The sequence below is a fragment of the Podarcis muralis genome, chromosome 8 (genome assembly GCF_964188315.1).
Source record: "Podarcis muralis chromosome 8, rPodMur119.hap1.1, whole genome shotgun sequence".
NCBI lineage: Eukaryota > Metazoa > Chordata > Lepidosauria > Squamata > Lacertidae > Podarcis > Podarcis muralis.
In genome coordinates this window covers 24,648,700-24,667,767 of record NC_135662.1, presented here as the reverse complement: position 1 = coordinate 24,667,767, position 19,068 = coordinate 24,648,700, and the positions used below count along the sequence as shown (strand labels likewise).

The following is a 19,068-nucleotide window of genomic DNA, read 5'->3' as shown; positions in this document are numbered from 1 at the left end:
TGCACCTTCCATTTGAACGAGAAGCAATGGTCAGCACAACTGGAAAGCTAGATAAAGCTAGATAAAAATAATTTAAAAAATAAAAATAGCCACTTAGTTCAGAACTCATAGAAAAACCATTACTAGCTTAACAGTGTCTCTGTTTCCAGTTTGTAAAGCAGGAATAATATTAACCTACTTCACAGAGGCATTGACAGGACAAAGGAGTGGAAGATTATGATGTTCTAAATGCAAACAACAGACATTGAAATACAATTGCTGTCATGAACTGGCAGGAGAACGGGGAGGAAGCAGAGGATCCCAGTGAGGGGTGTAGCCAGGACTGGGACACACTGGGACAAGCAAGGGATGGGGAAGGAGAGGTTGGTCTATGAAGTACTCACAGGGTGATAGAGGATGATGGGGGTCAGCACACAGAAACCAGAGCAGCAAGAACCATCACCAGAGCCAGAGGGGCCCACAAGGCGGGTTCTGAGGCCTAGGGAGCAGCAGGTGGGATGCTCCAGGAAGCTGAGGCAGGCAAGGGCCCAAAGCCCAGCTCTCTAGCTGGCCAGGTGGGGCTCGCTAGCTCTGGAAGGAGGTGTGTGATTCCTCAGCTGGAGTGGGCTCAGAACAGGTGAAGGCCACATGCCTCATCAAGCTCAGATGCTGCAATCAGCATGCAAAGTATAAAAGGGAAGCAGAACTGAGGTGCTGTGTCTGCTCAGCTGGCCATGTTGGTGCACCATGAGTTGGGTGCTCCTAGACCACCACAGGACTGTGCACCACAGGTTTGATTCTGGACTGCATCCTAACTGCTGGACTTCAGACTTGAATTTACCCTGAACCTTTGGACTTCACTTGTGTGGACTGACCTCAAATTTTGGACTTGGCATCCTGACTTACTGCCAGGTAGGCCAGGGGTTCAGGAAAATTGTGCTTTAAGAAATGTGAATCACCAAAGCTGCTGAGATACTGTTATGGTCTGTGGCTCTTCTGGATGTGGTTGGACTCCAATTCCCATCCAACATGGGCCCCAGCCCCAGCCAACATGGCCAAAGATCAGGGATGATTAGAGTTGTAGTCCAACAACTTCTAGGTGACACTTATACTACTTTATCAACTGCCATTTCCCTTAAAAGAATCCTGGTGACTACAGTTCCCATGATTCTTTGGGGGAAGCCATGGCTGCTAAAGTGATGTAAGAGTACTTACACCTGCTTTAGTGACTAGGAACTGCACCATGGCACTTTTCAGAAACTGAAGTGCAATGTCAGCACATTTTCTTAATACTTCCCATTTTCCTACACAGAAACTGCAAAGGTTGAGTCACTGAATCAGAGGGAACCTTAATCTGAATGGTTCACTGAATTTATGATGGGGCTGACTGTATCGCAATACACCTGCTGGTGTATGAAAAACACACAAGAGACCAACATCTGGGGAGGAAGACGGGTGAGTGCGTCTTAATGTCACTGACAGACATACCAAGGAAGTCTTCTGGTAATTTCATTAAGCTTTTTAGGATAAATATGTATCAGTTAAAGTCTAAATCTGGGTGGAGCAGTTCATGAGGACTGAGTTTTAGGAGCCTTTCCTAAGCAGAAGCTTTCTTTTCTTTCACTCGTGGGAAAATGTGGCACTGCGGAAGAAATGACACAGAAATGCAAAGGAATGGTGGCGGCAGAGTAGGAAAATTTGCCTGCATAAAAAGCAACCCCAAAAAAGTTCTAAATGGTGCTGCTGTGAACCTTCCAGTCTGACATTAATTCAAGTGACCCCAAATTGGTGCCCTCCAGATGTTTGGGACTACAGCAGTGGTGCTGATGGGAGTCCAAAATTTTTGAAGGGGGTCAGATTTGGGTATTGTATTTTTTAAGCTTATCTGCAGATATTGAACCTGGCAGCTTTCTGTATATTCCAACATCCTTTTTGGTTCCTTTTTCTTTTCTCTGCTCCATGTACTAATCCCCCAAGTAGTAAATGATTTACTAGCAAATTATTATGCCAGAGATTTAGTATTTTAGGTTAATTATTTCTGTTTTGAGTGCCAGCAGGCCCCAAGCCTAACGAGTTAAACACTACAAAACATGTATATGATACCATTTCCAGAATCCAGGTGTCTTGGGAAGGGACTCAGCTGTCTGGAGTACCGCCAGCTAAATAAACAAATAACAAAAGTGGACATCATGAGGTGCCCAGAACTTTATTGCTTCTGACCTGTCCGATACATTAAGGGAAGGAAATTCCCATTCACCTCCCCCTCAAGGGTGAAATGTGGAAGGGAAATACACTGTTACAAAAGCCATAACAAGCTGAATCCAGTCTTTCTGCCCATTGTTAAATACAGAAGAAAATCCATCAGCTTGATTTGGAATTGGGACCAGCAAATTGAGAGGTTTTCTTTAAAGATGACAAAATGGCCACCCCTGAAACTAATCCCCAAAGTCGAATATTGCTGACTTTCCCAATGCTCAGTAAGGTACAATTGCTTCCCTCAACTCTGCTGTGAGCCGCTGTTCTCTGGCTTTCTGCACTTTGTGATAGCAGTAGAAGCAGCAGCAGCAACTGAAGTCTCAATGGAGGCCTAAACTCCCCTTCCTAGTGCTTTGATGCTCTGTCTCATATGCCAAGAATTCTGGGAAACATCATTTCCCAGGGTACCTGGCATCCAAACTAAGGACAAAGGTGTCCTAGAAAATTTGCTTTCCCTGGTGACCCGGCATTTAATGGACTAGGGGAAGGGGGAGGCATTCAGTGTACGATCTAAGATGAATAACTTCTTTGTAGGAAATGCTCCTCAGTTGGTGAGGCTGCTGAGTATTACAAATAGGGCAAGTTTGTGTTCCAAGACAGGTATAACTACATTCTTTGATGACTTTACTGGAAGAAATCTAGGGGGGTGGGGAAGAAATCTAGGCAAAGCATTTGCAATGTCCCCTTTTCACAGCTAAGCAGATGCTGCATGGAAGCAAAATCCTAACCTCCTTTGTGACTTTATATGTGCGCACATAATTCTTTTTTAGTTTTAAGCTTGCTCAATATCAACATACCTACGTCTGAAAGCTTGTAGGCTTGTAGCATATATCATTTGGCAAAGCCACACAAGGAGTCTCTGCCTGGCAGCTGACTAGGGAAAGAGAGGTGAGGTTCACTGAAACAAACAGTTTGTGTGATGCTCTGAAAACAAAAAACAAAAATGATCATCAGTGAGCTAGATTGTTTTAAAGAGCTGAATGTAACACTGTCTCTGCGGCCATCAAATTTAGTTATGTTTTCCACCATTCAAAAGAAAAGAGAGAAGTTTGTAAACAAAAAGAAATACAAGAACAAAAATGGCAGATGGCCAGATTATGACTCTCCTCTTAATGAGACAAACAGGGAAGTAAAATCAAGGGTACCAAAGGAGAGTGCAAGGAAAAAGTGTGAGGTGGAGGAAAGAGATGACGGATATGTTTTCTGGGGCCCCTCAATGAAACCAACACGAGGACAGTTTTTTCTATTACTACTGCAAATGAAACCTCTGTCACCAGACCCAAAGGGGAAGAAACAGAAGCGAATAGATGTGAACATATTATAGTCACTAAGAACTGAGAATGTGTTTTGTGAGTGACAGTGAGTCATTCAATCATCTCTGTACTTTATCGCCTTACGGATAGATGTTCTGTGACATCTTTATAAACTGTGAATAATAGGAACTCAGGCTTGAACAAAAGAGGATCCTGCTGGAACAGGCAAATGTCCCATCTAGCCTTGCACCCTGTTCTCAGAGTGGCCAACCAGATGCCATGGGGAAGTCCCAAAGCCCAAGAGCCCAAAATGATGTTGGGAGGGCAGGCTTCATATTGGGGGGCGGGGTGGGTGAATCTCCTTGTTAGGGGGGGCAGAACCTCAGTTAATTATTTTTATTCATTTACTTGATTTAGGGGGGCAGCTTCCCCCCCCCCCCCCGGCTACCCCTATGCCTACATGTAGCTTCAGATCAGATTACATGCGACCACCGCAGTGGCGCATCTCATAGCCTGCGAGTCTGTCAGAGCCACATGTCTGGTGCCAGTGTTGCACCAGCAGGACTTGGCGCAAGGATGAGCGGGAGATGGCCACTGAATGCCAAATGTAGGTACATCAGCCCACATGTCGTTCCTTACCTGCTTCTATTTCTAGTCCTAAGCGATTCAACCTTTTCTTTGGATGACTAGTCGGCCGGTGTGACCAAAGCTACCTCGGGTTAAGAACTTAATTCATTCTGGAGGTGCGTTCTTAACCTGAAACTGTTCTTAACCTGAGGTACCACTTTAGCTAATGGGGCCTCCCGCTGCCGCCACGCGATTTCTGTTCTCATCCTGAAGCAAAGTTCTTAACCCGAGGTACTATTTCTGGGTTAGCGGAGTGTAACCTGAAGCGTCTGTAACCCGAAGCATTTGTAACCTGAGGTATCACTGTAGTAGCTTTGCAAAATACACTGCATGGGAGATGCTGCAATGAACTGCTTCATCCGAGCTACCTTGCCGTCTTATGTAACCTTGCCAGCTCCTTTTTTTTTTTTTTTTTTTAGTTTATAACTTCCTTCTCCCAAGACTCCCGCCCGGGGCCTCGCACACGCTCTGCACAGGCCTGGTCTTGATGCCTTTGGTGCTGGGATCATTAAAAAAAAGAGAGAGCTTGGTTTGTTTTCTCCTGGCAACACCCCACTGAGGCGAGGGGCTCTCTGGCCCTCCTCGCCGGACTGTGACCGAAGAGCCTCTCCAAAGCGCACAGGCAGCGCGCGAGGCTGACGTCTGTACCCGCTGGAGAGGCAAATGCTCCTGCCAGGCGGCCAGCTCAGGCAGGGAGGAAAGCGCCTCTCCGGTTCATTCAGCCAAACGCTGCTGCTGCTGCTGCGCAGGGGACGTGGCCTCGAGCTCTCCTCTCCGCCACCCGCTCGCTCGCTCCAGAGGAAGGTTGGTGAACAGCCCCGCTCCTCCCCCGCGTTCTCCACGGCAGGAGGCCGATCGGGAGCCGTTTGCGGGCCGGAAAGACCCGCGGCTGCGCAGTTTTAAGGCCGGAGAAAGTAGCGTGGTTGGCAGGCCGTCTGCGCACGCTTGCGCGCAAGGAGGGCCGCCGCTTCTTGAAACGCCCCTGCAGAAACTAAAAAAATGTGTCCTGAAGTCAAGGGAGCAGATATTCTCACGGGGGCGGCTCGTGGTGCCTTGAGCCAAGCGGAAACTCCATATAGGATTTCTCCACTTGCTCACAATTCAGCCCACAAAACGGGAAGGAGGGGGAGCCTTGCCTTACCTTCTTCTGCAACTTATAATTTGTCTAAAGGGAAAGGGACCCCTGACCATTAGGTCCAGTCGTGGCCGACTCTGGGGTTGCGGCGCTCATCTCGCTTTATTGGCTGAGGGAGCCGGCGCACAGCTTCCAGGTCATGTGGCCAGAATGACTAAGCCGCTTCTGGCGAACCTGAGCAGCGCACGGAAATGCCATTTACCTTCCCGCCGGAGCGGTACCTATTTATCTACTTGCACTTTGATGTGCTTTTGAACTGCTAGGTTGGCAGGGGCAGGGACCAAACAAGAGGAGCTCACCCTGTCGCGGGGATTCGAACCGCCGACCTCCTGATCGGCAAGTCCTAGGCTCTGTGATTTAACCCACAGCACCACCCGCGTCCCACAACTTATTATTTGCCTAGTAGGAAGGGGTAGCAGCGGAGACTATGGAGGGTGTGACTGCGCAGTTGAATGGATAGATTGTATTGATGACCTGCTTTTCACCTTCCAGAGGAGCTTATTGATTATCTTTAAGCATTGTGTGTAGTGGAGAGACAAGGAGGGGTGATGTTTGCAGCTTCGTGGTCCAGCCCCGTGTTACGCATTTCCCTTCCTAGGATGAGTTGCACTTGCCATACATAGCCTTGCATGGTCAGTTTAATTCTGCTGTTGTGTTTTAATTAAAGCCAATTACTGAACCTGACAGGTGCGGGTGGGGGACAACCCAAGGGAACAGCAAATTGCAGCCAGTATTCTGATGACTGCTGGGAGATCTACCTCTAGATATTCAGCGTGATTAAAGGCATTTCATTAAAATGTACAGCGTTTGTTTGGGCCACTTTGAGGAGCTGGCGCTTTCAGTGGCAGGAGATGATGAGCGAGACAACGTTCTAGGTACTCTTCCACCATTCTTGCCCCCACTTTCCAGCTGCTGCTCATTGCTAACAGCCGGGACCTCTGGATTCACTGTCCAGTAACCAGGGCTTCCTTCCTGCAAGCATCGGAAGCAGAACAGGAACCGCAGAGGACAGTTCTTGGGAGGAATCTGGCATTTTTGGTAAAGTTGCTACCGCTTATTCCTGATTCTGCTCCTCTAATAGTAGTTTGGTACAGAAATTTTATGGAGTTTCCCTCACTATTTATTTCCACCCACTGTCACTAAGGCAACAATCCGGTGCACACTTGTTTGGAAGTAAACTCCACTGAACTGAGTAAGTTTCCATTCTCAGTAAAGTATACCTTGCATTGTGTTGTGGGCATACCAGGGTTTTGTCTATGTGACTGTGTGCTTTGTATGGGCTGAGCGAACAGGACTACCAGTTCAATAATAATAATAATAATAATAATAATTTATTATTTATACCCCGCCCATCTGGCTGAGTTTCCCCAGCCACTCTGGGCGGCTCCCAATCAAGTGTTAAAAACAACACAGCATTAAATATTAAAAACTTCCCTAAACAAGGCTGCCTTCAGATGTCTTGTAAAGATAGGATAGCTGCTTATTTCCTTCACATCTGAAGGGAGGGTGTTCCACAGGGTGGGCGCCACTACCAAGAAGGCCCTCTGTCTGGTTCCCTGTAACCTCACTTCTTGCAATGAGGGAACTGCCAGAAGGCCCTTGGCGCTGGATCTCAGTGTCCGAGCTGAACAATGTGGGTGGAGACACTCCTTCAGGTATACAGTTTCTTTCTTGGCAGGCTACATTGTTATTATTATTATTATTATTATTATTATTATTAGTAGTAGTAGTAGTAGTATACTGCCCTATACCTGGAGGTCTTAGAGCGGTTCACAGAAAAGACAGCCTTTAACAACTGCATGCAAAACTAATATTCACCAGGGAAAGTTTTCCAATACTGCCTCTGTATCAGAGATGAGGATCGCATGGCTCCCTACATGTCACTGGACTACAACTCCCACCATCCCATGCTGGTGGAGGGATATGTACACTTAGGGGTACAGCAACATTTGCAGGGGACACGGAAGGTCTCTGTGCTGGGCAAATTTACCTGAGCAATGTTACCTGTGAGTATCGAATCTGCCAAAAGGCAGGGAAATGTTGGTGCCCCTATCTCGTATTTGACAGATATTCCTCTAATACACATATATAGTAGGTTGGGTGGACTTAACCAAGTTCTGGGATGCACACAGGCTAATTTTTATCTGCATCAGTTATAACTTGCATGTATGAATCGGATCTAATGCAAAAGAGATCTCACATCAAGCTCAAACAATAACAGCAAGAGTTTAGTGGCATTTTAATTTGGCACAAGCCTTTATGGGCCAAACTCTGCTTCATCAGATGATGATTTTATTTGAACTTCTTAGTTACGGTACTTACACAGAAAGCTCTCTCAGAGACTTACTATATATCTAAGAACATAAGCATAGGTAAAGCTACAATGGTGCAAGGGACTTCCCTTCATCTGCAAATTCTGATCCAGAGGGTCCCTTAACCATCTGTGACTATTTTGAGGGTGCAGGGAGGGCTTCGTGGGTGGGGGAAGAAGAGGAAATGGAAGTTCTGTTGCACAAGTGGAAGTCTGTTGCGCAGGCAGAACGGCAGGATTGGATATTATTCAATACTGTATATTAAGAACACATTTACACAAACCGCATGCAGTTCACAAAGCAACCCCAATAATAGCAGCAGATAGCTTCAGCAGTATAACTAATACTTGAAACATTATCCTCTCCTCACCCCCCCCCCCACATAAATGCACTCACACATATATGGCTGGGCTGTGAGAAGAATTGTTATTGTAAAGTAAAGCCGGAAGAGCCAGCCATGCAGGCGAGATGTGTGTCACATGCAGAGCCCACATGAAAATTAGATTCAGTCGCATAACAAAAGGAGTCAATCTTTTCATCCAACTGGGTGTTGGCTTTTCCCGACTGTTAATGAATTGGCAAACCAAGATGAACAGCGTACATAATGAATGCATTTTTGCAGTGAGCTAGGCACTCCCAGCCGATACTAAACCCAACAATGCCAAATTCTGCAAATTATTCCAATTTAACAGTTTCCCACTGGGGTCTCCTTTTGGTGCCCCCTTCTTTTTTGAGGGGGGGGGGGTTAAAAGTATGAACATGTATTGAGAGACTGAAATGGCCCCTCACTGGTCATCATTTCTAATGCCTGTTTATTATGTACATTCTGCAGTGGGATAAGTCTTTGATGTTGGGCTGATGCCATTAGGTTCTGTTGCAGTGTTTTTCTTCCTAGCTGTAGGGGCAGAACTGGCACCAGGGTGTTTTGCAGGAGAAAGTTCCCATGCTTGTATCCTCTCCTGTGTGGTCTATTACTCCTGGTGAGTAGTTAGTTAAGAAGAGTTAGTAGGGTGGGGGGTGTCTGTAAGGATGGGAAGTACAGTGGTACCTTGGGTTAAGAACTTAATTCGTTCTGGAGGTCCGTTCTTAACCTGAAACTGTTCTTAACCTGAGGTACCACTTTAGCTAATGGGGCCTCCCGCTGCTGCCACGCCGCCGCCACGCAATTTCTGTTCTCATCCTGAAGCAAAGTTCTTAACTCGAGGTACTATTTCTGGGTTAGCAGAGTCTGTAACCTGTAGCATCTGTAACCCGAGGTACCACTGTAATTCTACCTACAGCCTGTTTAAGGGAAGGCTCACCAGGATAGCCTGTAGATCCACAGAGGGGAATGTGTGGCCCTCCAGATGTTGTTGGACTACTACAACTTCCATCATCCTGGAACATTAGCTATGCTGGATGGAGCAGGTGGGAGCTGAAGCCCTGCATTGCAAGGGGTTGGACCCTTGGGCTACCTTCCATCTCTGATTCTGTGAACATCTGGAGCACACAGGTTCCCAATTCCTGCTGTAGATCTGTGATGATGCAGTGGAGAGGCATTAGCCTGGAGGGTCCTGAAACTATTCAGCAAACAGATCTGGGGGTTGAAGTTGACAGCTCAATGGCAATTTGATGTGCAGCAGCAGTGAAATTGAATGGCAGTAGAATCTGGACACAAGAAAATACTTCACGCAATGTGTACTGAAGGTGTGCAGATCACTGTCCCTGTGTGTGGTGATGCTGGCCATTAGCTTGGGTGGCTTCAAAGGGAGTTAGATTCATGAGGGATGGCCATTATAACTAAGGAGACCCAAACAGGAAGGCTTGGGCCTCTGTGATAAGCTTCAAAGCTTTCTAGAAGCATCTATTTGTCCATGGTATACTAGACTAAATGGACTCTTGGTTGGATACCTCAGGGCACTCTTAAATGGTGTTTTTAGGGCTGGTCCAAACACGCGTCTCTCTACAGTTGGGTATATCATATCTGTAGGCCAGACTCAAAAGCTCCTGGCTCCCATTCTTATCTCAACAATTCACATCATAACAGTGTGCAAATAAAGCAGACTTTGGGCTTTATTCAACTAAATGATTGTGCAAGTGGAATGACTTCCACTTGTGCACTGGGACTCCCCACCTCACGGCTCACAAGCCAGATGTTAGAATAGATTTAGGTGTGGGGAGGAGAAGAGCAGTGAGGTCCCATTGCACAAAGGCAAGTCATTCTGCTTGCACAATTATTTAGTTGACTACTCGGATGTTTCTGATTTTCCTGCTTAAGAAAAATTACATGATCAGGAATGCGCACACACACTTTAGAATGCACTTCCATGTCGGCTAAACAAATCTAGAGCCTCTTAATAATTAGACGAACTGCCTTCTTTCCATGCAAATGGTGCTGAGCTGGTTTTCCATTTTTTCCCACATTCCTTGCCTGAATTGCCCTTGCTGAAAAGGTCGGTACATCCGATGTCGCAATTTGTACGGGAAAGAACAAAAATACAAATTCTTTGCTTCCCCAGCTTATTGAAAATCAATGGCTTAAATTTTGCAGAGGAAGAACATAGCTGGAGGCAGAGATGTCTTAGTAAATTATACATGGGGAGAAGGAAGAAAACAAATAGCAGGATATTGGTGGGCTTAAAAAAATAATACTCCCAGTGTCTGCCCTCCTGGCCTGTCCTTTGACCTGTTGTGTTGACAAGAGCACTGCATTCTCTTGCACATTGAGCTCCTACTATCTTCTTGTCCTGGGATCAAGGGCATCTTTCCATCTGACCTTTCTCACATTTGTCATTGGTGGCGAATGTACCAGCAGAAAACCACAAGTATCTCATTATTAATGCATTAATATAAGCATTCTGACGGATTTCCAGGTTTTATTTTGAAACTCTGGGTTATATTTGAAATGGAACTTGGCTGCTGGCACCATGGGAATAAAATAACTGGCAAGTCACTCCAAAGGCCCTGTTTTGGATCAAGATTTTATCCCCCCCCCCCCGAAATATTCACAGCACTGGCGGTATGCTGATGAGCACTGGTGTCGTGTAGCAGGGCAGGGTTCGTAGAGAAAATGTGTGAACTCCTAGGCTGAAAAGGTTTGCCTGAGAACTGGTAGAAGCTGAAACAGAAAGCTATGGGTGCAAGCAGAGGATTTGGTGTGGTTGATTTTGTGGAGACATGACCGAAGGTCTGAAAATGTCACTGTACGCTATGCATTTAGCTAATCAAAGCTAAGGGATGGGAAAGTTGTGTAAAATTCATGGTCTATTCAGCTGTTTAGGATATGGTGCATTGAAGAATTAACAGGGTCTTCAGTAGGGCTGGGTGATATATCAATATATTGTTTCTCTGTGTGTGTGTGTGCTATGCAAAACTCACAATGTGGGGAAAACCGTGAAGTTAGCCAATGCCTCTACAGAGCTCCATCATTGTTTCAGACATTGTGATATATAGGTAAAAGGTAAAGGTAAAGGTACCCCTGCCCGTACGGGCCAGTCTTGACAGACTCTAGGGTTGTGCGCTCATCTCACTCTTTAGGCCGGGAGCCAGCGCTGTCCGCAGACACTTCCGGGTCACGTGGCCACCGTGACAAAGCTGTTCTGGCGAGCCAGAGCCGCACACGGAAACACCATTTACCTTCCCGCTAGTAAGCGGTCCCTATTTATCTATTTGCACCCGGGGGTGCTTTCGAACTGCTAGGTTGGCAGACGCTGGGACCGAGCGACGGGAGCGCACCCCGCTGCGGGGATTCGAACCGCCGACCTTTCAATCGGCAAGTCCTAGGCGCTGAGGCTTTTACCCACAGCGCCACCCGCGTCCCTGTGATATATAGGTACCGTATATTAAAACGTTTAGCTGGTGATGTATCACGATGCTGAAAACCAGATATCACCCATCCCTAATCTTTGGTTAGAACAAAATGCTGCTGCTAGGTTACTCATTGGGGCTGGCTTTAGGGAACATATCTCACCAGTACATAAACAGATACAATGGTTACCATCTGTTTCCAATGCTGGCCATTGTCTATAAAGCCCTAAACAGCTTTGGATGTAGCTATCTGGAGGATTGCCCCTACTGAATTAGCCTGGTGGAACTTTACAGTCCCAATTTGGAGCGCCTCCTCCAAATCAGGTGGATGGAGACCAGAGAGAGAGAGGACTTTTCTCATTTGTTGGATTCCCCCCCCCCCCCCCAAAAAAAAAGAGGAGAGGAAATGCATAACTCCTTAAAAGAACCCAGATTGGCGTAACATAAGCATATCTCATTTAGATGCATTGCTGCAACTATAGAATTTAACAGAAATATTTAAGCAGAAATATAACATACGTGACTATACAGTGGTACCTCGGGTTACAGACACTTCAGGTTACAGAAGCTTCAGGTTACAGATTCCGCTAACCCGGAAATAGTACCTCGGGTTAAAAACTTTGCTTCAGGATGAGAACAGAAATCGCGGCGCAGTGGCAGCAGGAGGCCCCATTAGCTAAAGTGGTGCTTCAGGTTAAGAACAGTTTCAGGTTAACAACAGACCTCCAGAACGAATTAAGTGTTGTGGCAGACCAATGTACCCACTCACAACACAGGGTGTCGGTTATCCAGGTCTCACCGCAATACGTGCCCTCTTTAAGAGAGGATCCGATTTCACCTAACATAAGTAATAATACATTTTCTTTTCCTTTTTACAAACCACCCCTTTCTTTGTCTCCTTTGAAATAATTCCCACCCCATCCCACTTATTTCTGGGAAAGCAGTATTTTACAGATGCTACTCCCTTTAGTGTGAAATTAAACAAACCGGAATTCTAGTTTCTGAAATGCCAGAACGTGCATCATACATGATGTCAGGCACACTTGAGAGCAGGGCAGATATTTCTTAGAACAGTAATTTTGATTTATTCTGGCAATTTACAAAGACTGTGTTTGCACCTGCACCATAACTTTGAAAATACTGCCGCCGTCCTAGACATATTAATGTTTGCATGGAAAAACATGCTTTGGAAGTTTATCACGAGCTAAAACGTCCCTACTAAGTGAGTTCTCTATTCTCATGAAGAAGGCGCTGAAAAATGGCTGGCTTGGCCTACGTGTGAGTAATAGGGGAGCCTGGTCTAAAGTGAATTAATTGTTGGAGTGCAAAAGTCAGTTATATATGTGCAGCTGAATTCTCTCAGCTGTCCAGATAGCCACAAGCAACTAATTTAAGCTGCCACCCTCTGTTGATGAATAACTGCTTGTTTTCGTACCTATGCAAAGGTTTTGGGTCTGTATCAGGTGGGGGAAGCGAATTTCAGTATTCAGAGCTCTCCTGTTGAATATTCATGGCTGGATAACGTAGATTTGTTTCAGCCGCTAGACCAGCACCTTGCTCAAGCTAAACAAGTCTGGGGTGGGTCAGTGCCTGAAATCAGTGGCAGATGTGGTGGAATTGCTAGGAGGTCACAGAAGTATGCCCAAGTTGTTCCGGTTTTCTCTGCATCTTCCTCCCTTGCAAAGATATTGCCTAAACTTCAGGTATTGTGGTTTAGCATGCAGTTCGCACACCACTAACACTGAAAAGTGTCTGTGGTTCAGAAGGAGTCCCTGCTGTCAGTTTTTAATGCCTCCATGCCACTGGGCATTACTCAGAAGTAAGCCCCTGATTTCCATGGGGCTTGCTCCCTGTTAACTGTGTGCAGGATTGCACTCTGACTCGGCTAGTCTGAAAGGTGCCACACCTTTCCAGAGCTATGGCCTTTCCCTAGGCATTGTTTTTGCTGAGAGGCAGTGGGCACAGCCTCCCAGTCATCCTTTATACCCCAGTTGGTGGCAGAGTCTAGATAGCAGTTGGAGCTGAGCTTACTTTCTGGACTTGGTTTAGGTTCACGTCATCCTTACAGCCTGTGGCGTTTGTGGTTGACTTTCTTCTTCTATCTGAGCTTCCAGCTGCGGTTTGCTGAGGCAGCTGTGTGATTGCCAGGTGTACGTTTTGGGCTGTGTTTCTTTCTGGTGGCGGAATAATTCAATGCAAATGAAGTATCTTGAGAATTAGATTTGGAAACGTTCCCTTGACAAAATACACTTTTGGAAACACTATTTCATTAAAGCTTTGGTTTAACTCCAGAAAGGGCATTAAAGGCGTAAATCTGCTCCATCGATTAAGAGAGCCAAATATACAGGGAGAGGAAAAATGGTTTCTCTGCTCTTACACGTTCCTTTTCCAATTAAACTTGGAAGCTTTAGGGCAGGGGCAGCTAGTGTGGTGCCTACAGATGTTTTGGACTACAACTCCCATCATCCCTGTCCATTGACCTTGCTGGATGGGGCTGATGGGAGTTGAGGTCTTTAACATCTGGAGGGCACCACATTGCCTACCCCTTTAGGGAGTGCACATTATGGCCACAATTTGAGGGGGGAAATTGTTTGGGGGGAGTGAAGAGATGATAAGGACCATTATTTAAAGGACCAAGAACTATAGACCTCCCTCCAAGTGTCCCTATTTTCCAGGGACAGTCCCAGATTTACAAAAGCCATCTAGGTTTCTGATTTGATCCCAGAATGTCCCAGTCTTCCTTGGGATGTCCCTATTTTGATCAGAGAAATGTTGGAGGGTATGGAATAGGATGTCCCTACCAGCAAGGAGGTCTAGGTAACCACTGTTCTCTTCTTCCATGGGGCTGTTCCATGACAGATCACCACACCCTTACAACATCTGTGCTACTAACTTTCAGACTTTGGGATTGTTGAAATACACACTACAACAAAATGAATAAATTTGACTCAAATCAATGCAACTCAAATTAGGTCTACTAGGCCCAATTTTTAAGCAATGTAGACTAAAGTCTTTTCTGGGGCCCCTCTGGGATTAGGGGCCCTGGATCTTAAGCTCCATTAGTTTCATAGTAGCTCCACCCTTATGACTGGCCCCTGAGACTCCCAAGGTAGGCAAACTAAGGCCCGGGAGCCAGATCTGGCCCAATCACCTTCTAAATCTGGCCCGCGGATGGTCCGGAAATCAGTGTGTTTTTAGATGAGTAGAGTGTGTCCTTTTATTTAAAATGCATCTGTGGGTTATTTGTGGGGCATAGGAATTGGTTCATTTTTTTTTCTTTTTCCAAAATATAGTCTGGCCCCCCACAAGGTCTGAGGGACAGTGGACCGAACCCCTCTGAAAAAGTTTTCTGACCCCTGCCCAAGGTCATAATCCCCACAGACAATACTTTCCAGCAGTCCTGTTCCATGCGCTCCTCAAAGGCTTTTTGCCTGGCTGAAATGTGCCCTTGAACTGCGGCAATGCCTCATGCTTGCTTGGAAAGATGATGGAAAGGTTTTCGTGCCTCTGGCTTTTTTGCACGGCTGGAGCATAGCCTACTTAGCAAAGTTAAGAGTCACTCTCCCTTGTTTTGCTCACCTTGGCTTCTGGCCCCCCCATGCAGCTCTCTCAGGCTGGGGGGGGAAACGTTATCCACCCCTTCTGTGTAGAATGTAAATTGTGTCTGAAAGCTGGGGGAGCAGATGCGGTAATGGGAAATATTGTGTGGTGGGGAGCTGCCACTAGCCCCCAGAGTTATTTCTTGCGTTTCATGTACCAGAATCCAGGTTCCTCACCATTTGTTTACATCTTCGCAACAAAAGGACAAATCTGGCATGTCTTTGGAACATGAGGAGATGGCTCTATCTGGCCTGCTATCTGTCTCTGCCAGATGGCCCATGCAAGCCTTGGTCAGGTGTTCCTGCCTCAAAGCGAAACCACCCTCGGAGATTTATGGCTTGAATACAGCATCAGCAGCCGTTGCAGCGCACAGCTCAAGAGTCCTGAACTGAGGCCACTGGAACATAAACATGCAAGCAAATGGCATGGCTTCGTAGTCTGGCAGCCGGAAGGAGGAACAATTTATACTTTATAGGACACATTGTGATTCAATACCTTTATTTTCTAAAATAAACATTTTCTTGTTTCAAAAAATGAGAATGTGGCTGCTAGTATTCTAAGAGGGAGCATGTTTAACTGCTTATTTCATTTGTATCCTGTACGTTCAACATAAATGTATTATTATTATTTAGTAATCAATAAAATATAAAACATGCAGTTGACAAAATAATAATAAACATTTCCAAACTAACCCAGCAAATTAAAACAGCAAATGGCAGCAGCCCATTCAGGCAGAACTGGGGTCCCCTCTGTGGTGCCTGTGGGCATTGTGGCACCTTCAAGTGCCTCCCTTGTGCCTGCCAAGCCCCCCCCCCCCGGTCTCTCCATTTATTTTTTGATTAATTACATTTTTATGACTTCAGATAGGGGTAGTTTGCTTTTTTGCCTGTGTTTTGTTTTGGATTGGGCATAGGTGTTTGGCCTGTTTGGGGGGGGGGGTCAAGGAAGGGTAGTCCTGAGCATCATCTGACACCCCCCCCCCCGGTGAACTGTATTTTGTGGCGCCTGTGACAGTTTCTTGTTGGTGGCATCCATCTGTCTCGAGACAATGGAGTGTGCCTCTGGGGGTGAAGACAACGGCACCAAAGTTACCAAAAAAATCACTGCTTGCCTGTGTCCCCTTATGTCTTTTGTATACAGTGGACGCTTGGGTTGCGAACGTGATCCGTGCAGGATGCACACGCGGGTTGCGATTCGGTGCTTCTGCGCTTGCGCAAAGAACGATTTAGCACTTCTGCGCATGCACGTCCACCGAAACCCAGAAGTAACCCATTCCGGTACTTCCGGGTTTCGGCAGTCTGTAACCCAAAAAAACGCAACCTGAAGTGTCTGTAACCCGAGGTGTGACTGTACTATTGCCTCTGTGGTTTGGGAAGAGGTTGGGACTATGGCATAGAACTAAAATCTGTATGAAAAGCAGTCCCTGGTATGCCCTCCTGAGGATAATTCTGAAGTCATCCAGCTGACGAAGCGCTTTAAGTCAGAATGAACTTTCTCAGAGTTGAACTACAGTGCTGGCAGTGTAATGGAAGAGTCAATGACTAATTTATCGTTATGAGTGCATTCTGCTGCTCTTCCTCTACCTTACTCAGAAAGGGTCCTCTGCCATGCTAAAATGGGATGTTTTCACAGGAATTAAAATGAGCTAGAATCGGCACTTTAAAAAAAATGACAGTGCTTTTTTGAAACAATGAAGAAAACCAAGCTTTTAACTTCAGTTGTGACTAGCTGAGGTAGACTGTGGCACAATACCCTCTGGAAAAAATCAGAATGGCTTGAAAGCATGCATAGAAAATGTGGTGACAATGATCACTGAGAACCTGATGGGTTGAGTCCAATGGGATTTAGCATTGAAATCTGCTGAAATTGGTATCCTTGATAAGAAGGACAAAAGGATCCTTAAAAGAAGTGAGTAAGTGGCTTTTCTGATGGAGAGGAGGGCTGGGGGAGGGGGCTCCTCCGTGGCAGAAAGCAAACATTGGGCCAAGTGAGGCATTTCGGAACTGGGCCAGAAGTGGGACGTTGTTGCACAGTGGGCTGCCCAAGAGTGGGCTTGTTGCTGCTTACTGAGAGGGATGAGTTGTGTAGGGTTGCCATATTCCCAAAAGTGAAAATCTGGACAAAGTGGTTGACCATTTTTGGAAACATCTCCCCCCCCCCAAAAAAAAACCAACAACCCCACAAGTGTTTGGGCTTTTTTTGGATTTTAAAAGCATTTTTCTTTAAAAGATTGCCCTAGTTGCCGTAAGTTCAGTTTTTCCAGGACGTTTTGCTGATTTGGCGAAAATCCAGATGTATGTCAGCCCTAGAGTGGTGGGAAACTCAGTATGGTGTGGGCCCGGTGACAGGAATGTCTGCTTGACGCCACCCCCACGCCAACTGCGCCTCCTGTGTCTCACCTCCTTTTGTTAAATGGCAGCGACACTCAGATTTGGGAAGCCAGGTGTGTGATGCTGCCACTCACGCAAAAATTATAAAATTAATGTTGTAAGTATGTGACTTGGTTGCTCAGTTTGGACTTTTTGCATTTTTTAAAAAAATAAAAAGTATTGCGACTTGCTGTTTTTATTGATTATAGACAAGTAATGATTTCTTGTAGCTGTTGAGAGTGAATTTCTGCATATTATTTGCTGATGTAATGTGTAATATTATATTCGAAACGGAGCACTGAATGTTACTTTATCTAAGTTGTTTCTTTTAAAGTCTTTTTTTTTATTATGGCTTAGTTGCATTGCATTGGATAGTTATTAAGATAATAGAATTTGGGGTTGGAAGGGACCCTAGCATAAGGTTACCAGATTTTTTTCAATGAATCTGGGGATTCATTTCAACTTCAATGAATTTTGTATGGGGACTGATTTGTAAATCCGGGGACTGTCCCCGGGAAACGGGGACATCTGGTAACCATACCATAGCAGGTCATCTGTTCCAGCTCCCTGCAGTGTAGGAATCTTTTGTCCAACGTTTGGCTCGAACTCATGACCCTGAAAGATGTGTGATCCTTGCTATGTATTTTGCTGTTTCTGTCTTGTAAGGCACCTTGTGTATAAAGGTAAAGGAAACACCGTTTATCTTCCTGCCGGATTGGTACCTATTTATCTATTTGCACTTTGACGTGCTTTCGAACTGCTAGGTTGGCAGGAGCAGGGACCGAGCAACGGGAGCTCACCCCATTGCAGGGATTCAAACCGCCAACCTTCTGATCGGCAAGTCCTAGGCTCTGTAGTTTAACCCACAGCGCCACCCACGTCCCTACACAAAAGCGGCATACAAATTCAAAGTGAAATGAGACGAAACAATGCTCTTGTCCCCTCCCCCTGCCAGGCAATGCTCTCCACCTGTGGAGGGGCAACTGTATGCCATTCTATTCCCACATCTCCAGCTATCTACTGTGGTAAGGGTGTGTGTGTGTAGGATTGTGTTCTTATTCGTTTCCCACCTTTTTACTTCAACCCAATCTTTCCTCTGGCCTTAATTTCTTCATCCTTCAGCCACAGCAAAGCAACTGCAGTTGTTGACCCTGTCTTAAGTTTAAGCTTTGATTTTTCTCAAGCTCCCGGGAAGGAGTAAGTTATTAATTTATGTGTCTGACTGGTAGACAGAGGCACTTAGGCCCAAATAACCCCCAGGGTCCATTGGTCACAAGAAGGTTCGGCATGGGGCTATAAATGAAGAGGAATGTGGGTCTGAGGATTAGGGACAGTCTATAAATTCATTGCAAAATAGCCAGCTTGTCCGCTTCTGGCATCAGCACATCTGAATGGCCTGTTAGTTGATAATAAATCACAGCTACCGACAGCTATTCTGAATGCAAGGTCCACATGGCTGAAATAAAATACCTTTTAGTCCCAGTGTTTAGCCTAAAGAGCATATTGCTTCTGTGCCAATGGAAAGGGAGAAAGGATCCCCCCCCCCATCACAATAGAATGCAATTCAAATTATGTCACTCCATAACTTCAGACAGCTGGCAATTGTCAGTCCACCATGTGTCTGGAGGAATTCGAAAAGGGTCGTTCATATCTGATAGCCTGGAAAAGCTACCCAGCTTCTCAGCAATATCACCCAATGAAAATTGGCAGAATTTCAGCTGCACACAGTTAATAGATGGAGGAGCAATTGT

General features: G+C 45.8%; 1 protein-coding gene and 1 long non-coding RNA gene across 5 annotated transcripts in view; one reads left to right on the top strand and one right to left on the bottom strand.

Annotated features, from left to right (window-relative positions):
- Nucleotides 1-980: 980 nt before the first annotated feature.
- On the bottom strand, nucleotides 981-5,351 carry LOC114600397 (uncharacterized). The gene is made up of 3 exons (XR_003707544.2): nucleotides 5,257-5,351; nucleotides 3,037-3,159; nucleotides 981-2,138 (listed from the first exon to the last, which is right to left on the bottom strand). It is a non-coding gene; the product is annotated as an uncharacterized LOC114600397 (long non-coding RNA).
- Nucleotides 4,561-19,068, top strand: part of CPQ (carboxypeptidase Q) — a 160,818-nt gene continuing 146,310 nt past the window's right edge. For 2 of the 4 annotated variants that reach the window (XM_077932831.1, XM_077932833.1), the window contains exon 1: nucleotides 4,561-4,919. The gene's annotated coding sequence lies outside the window, so the exon portion shown is untranslated. Of the gene's footprint in view, nucleotides 4,920-6,159; nucleotides 6,289-19,068 lie in introns of all 4 variants that reach the window. The other 2 variants (XM_077932834.1, XM_028736444.2) reach the window with 2 other exon arrangements.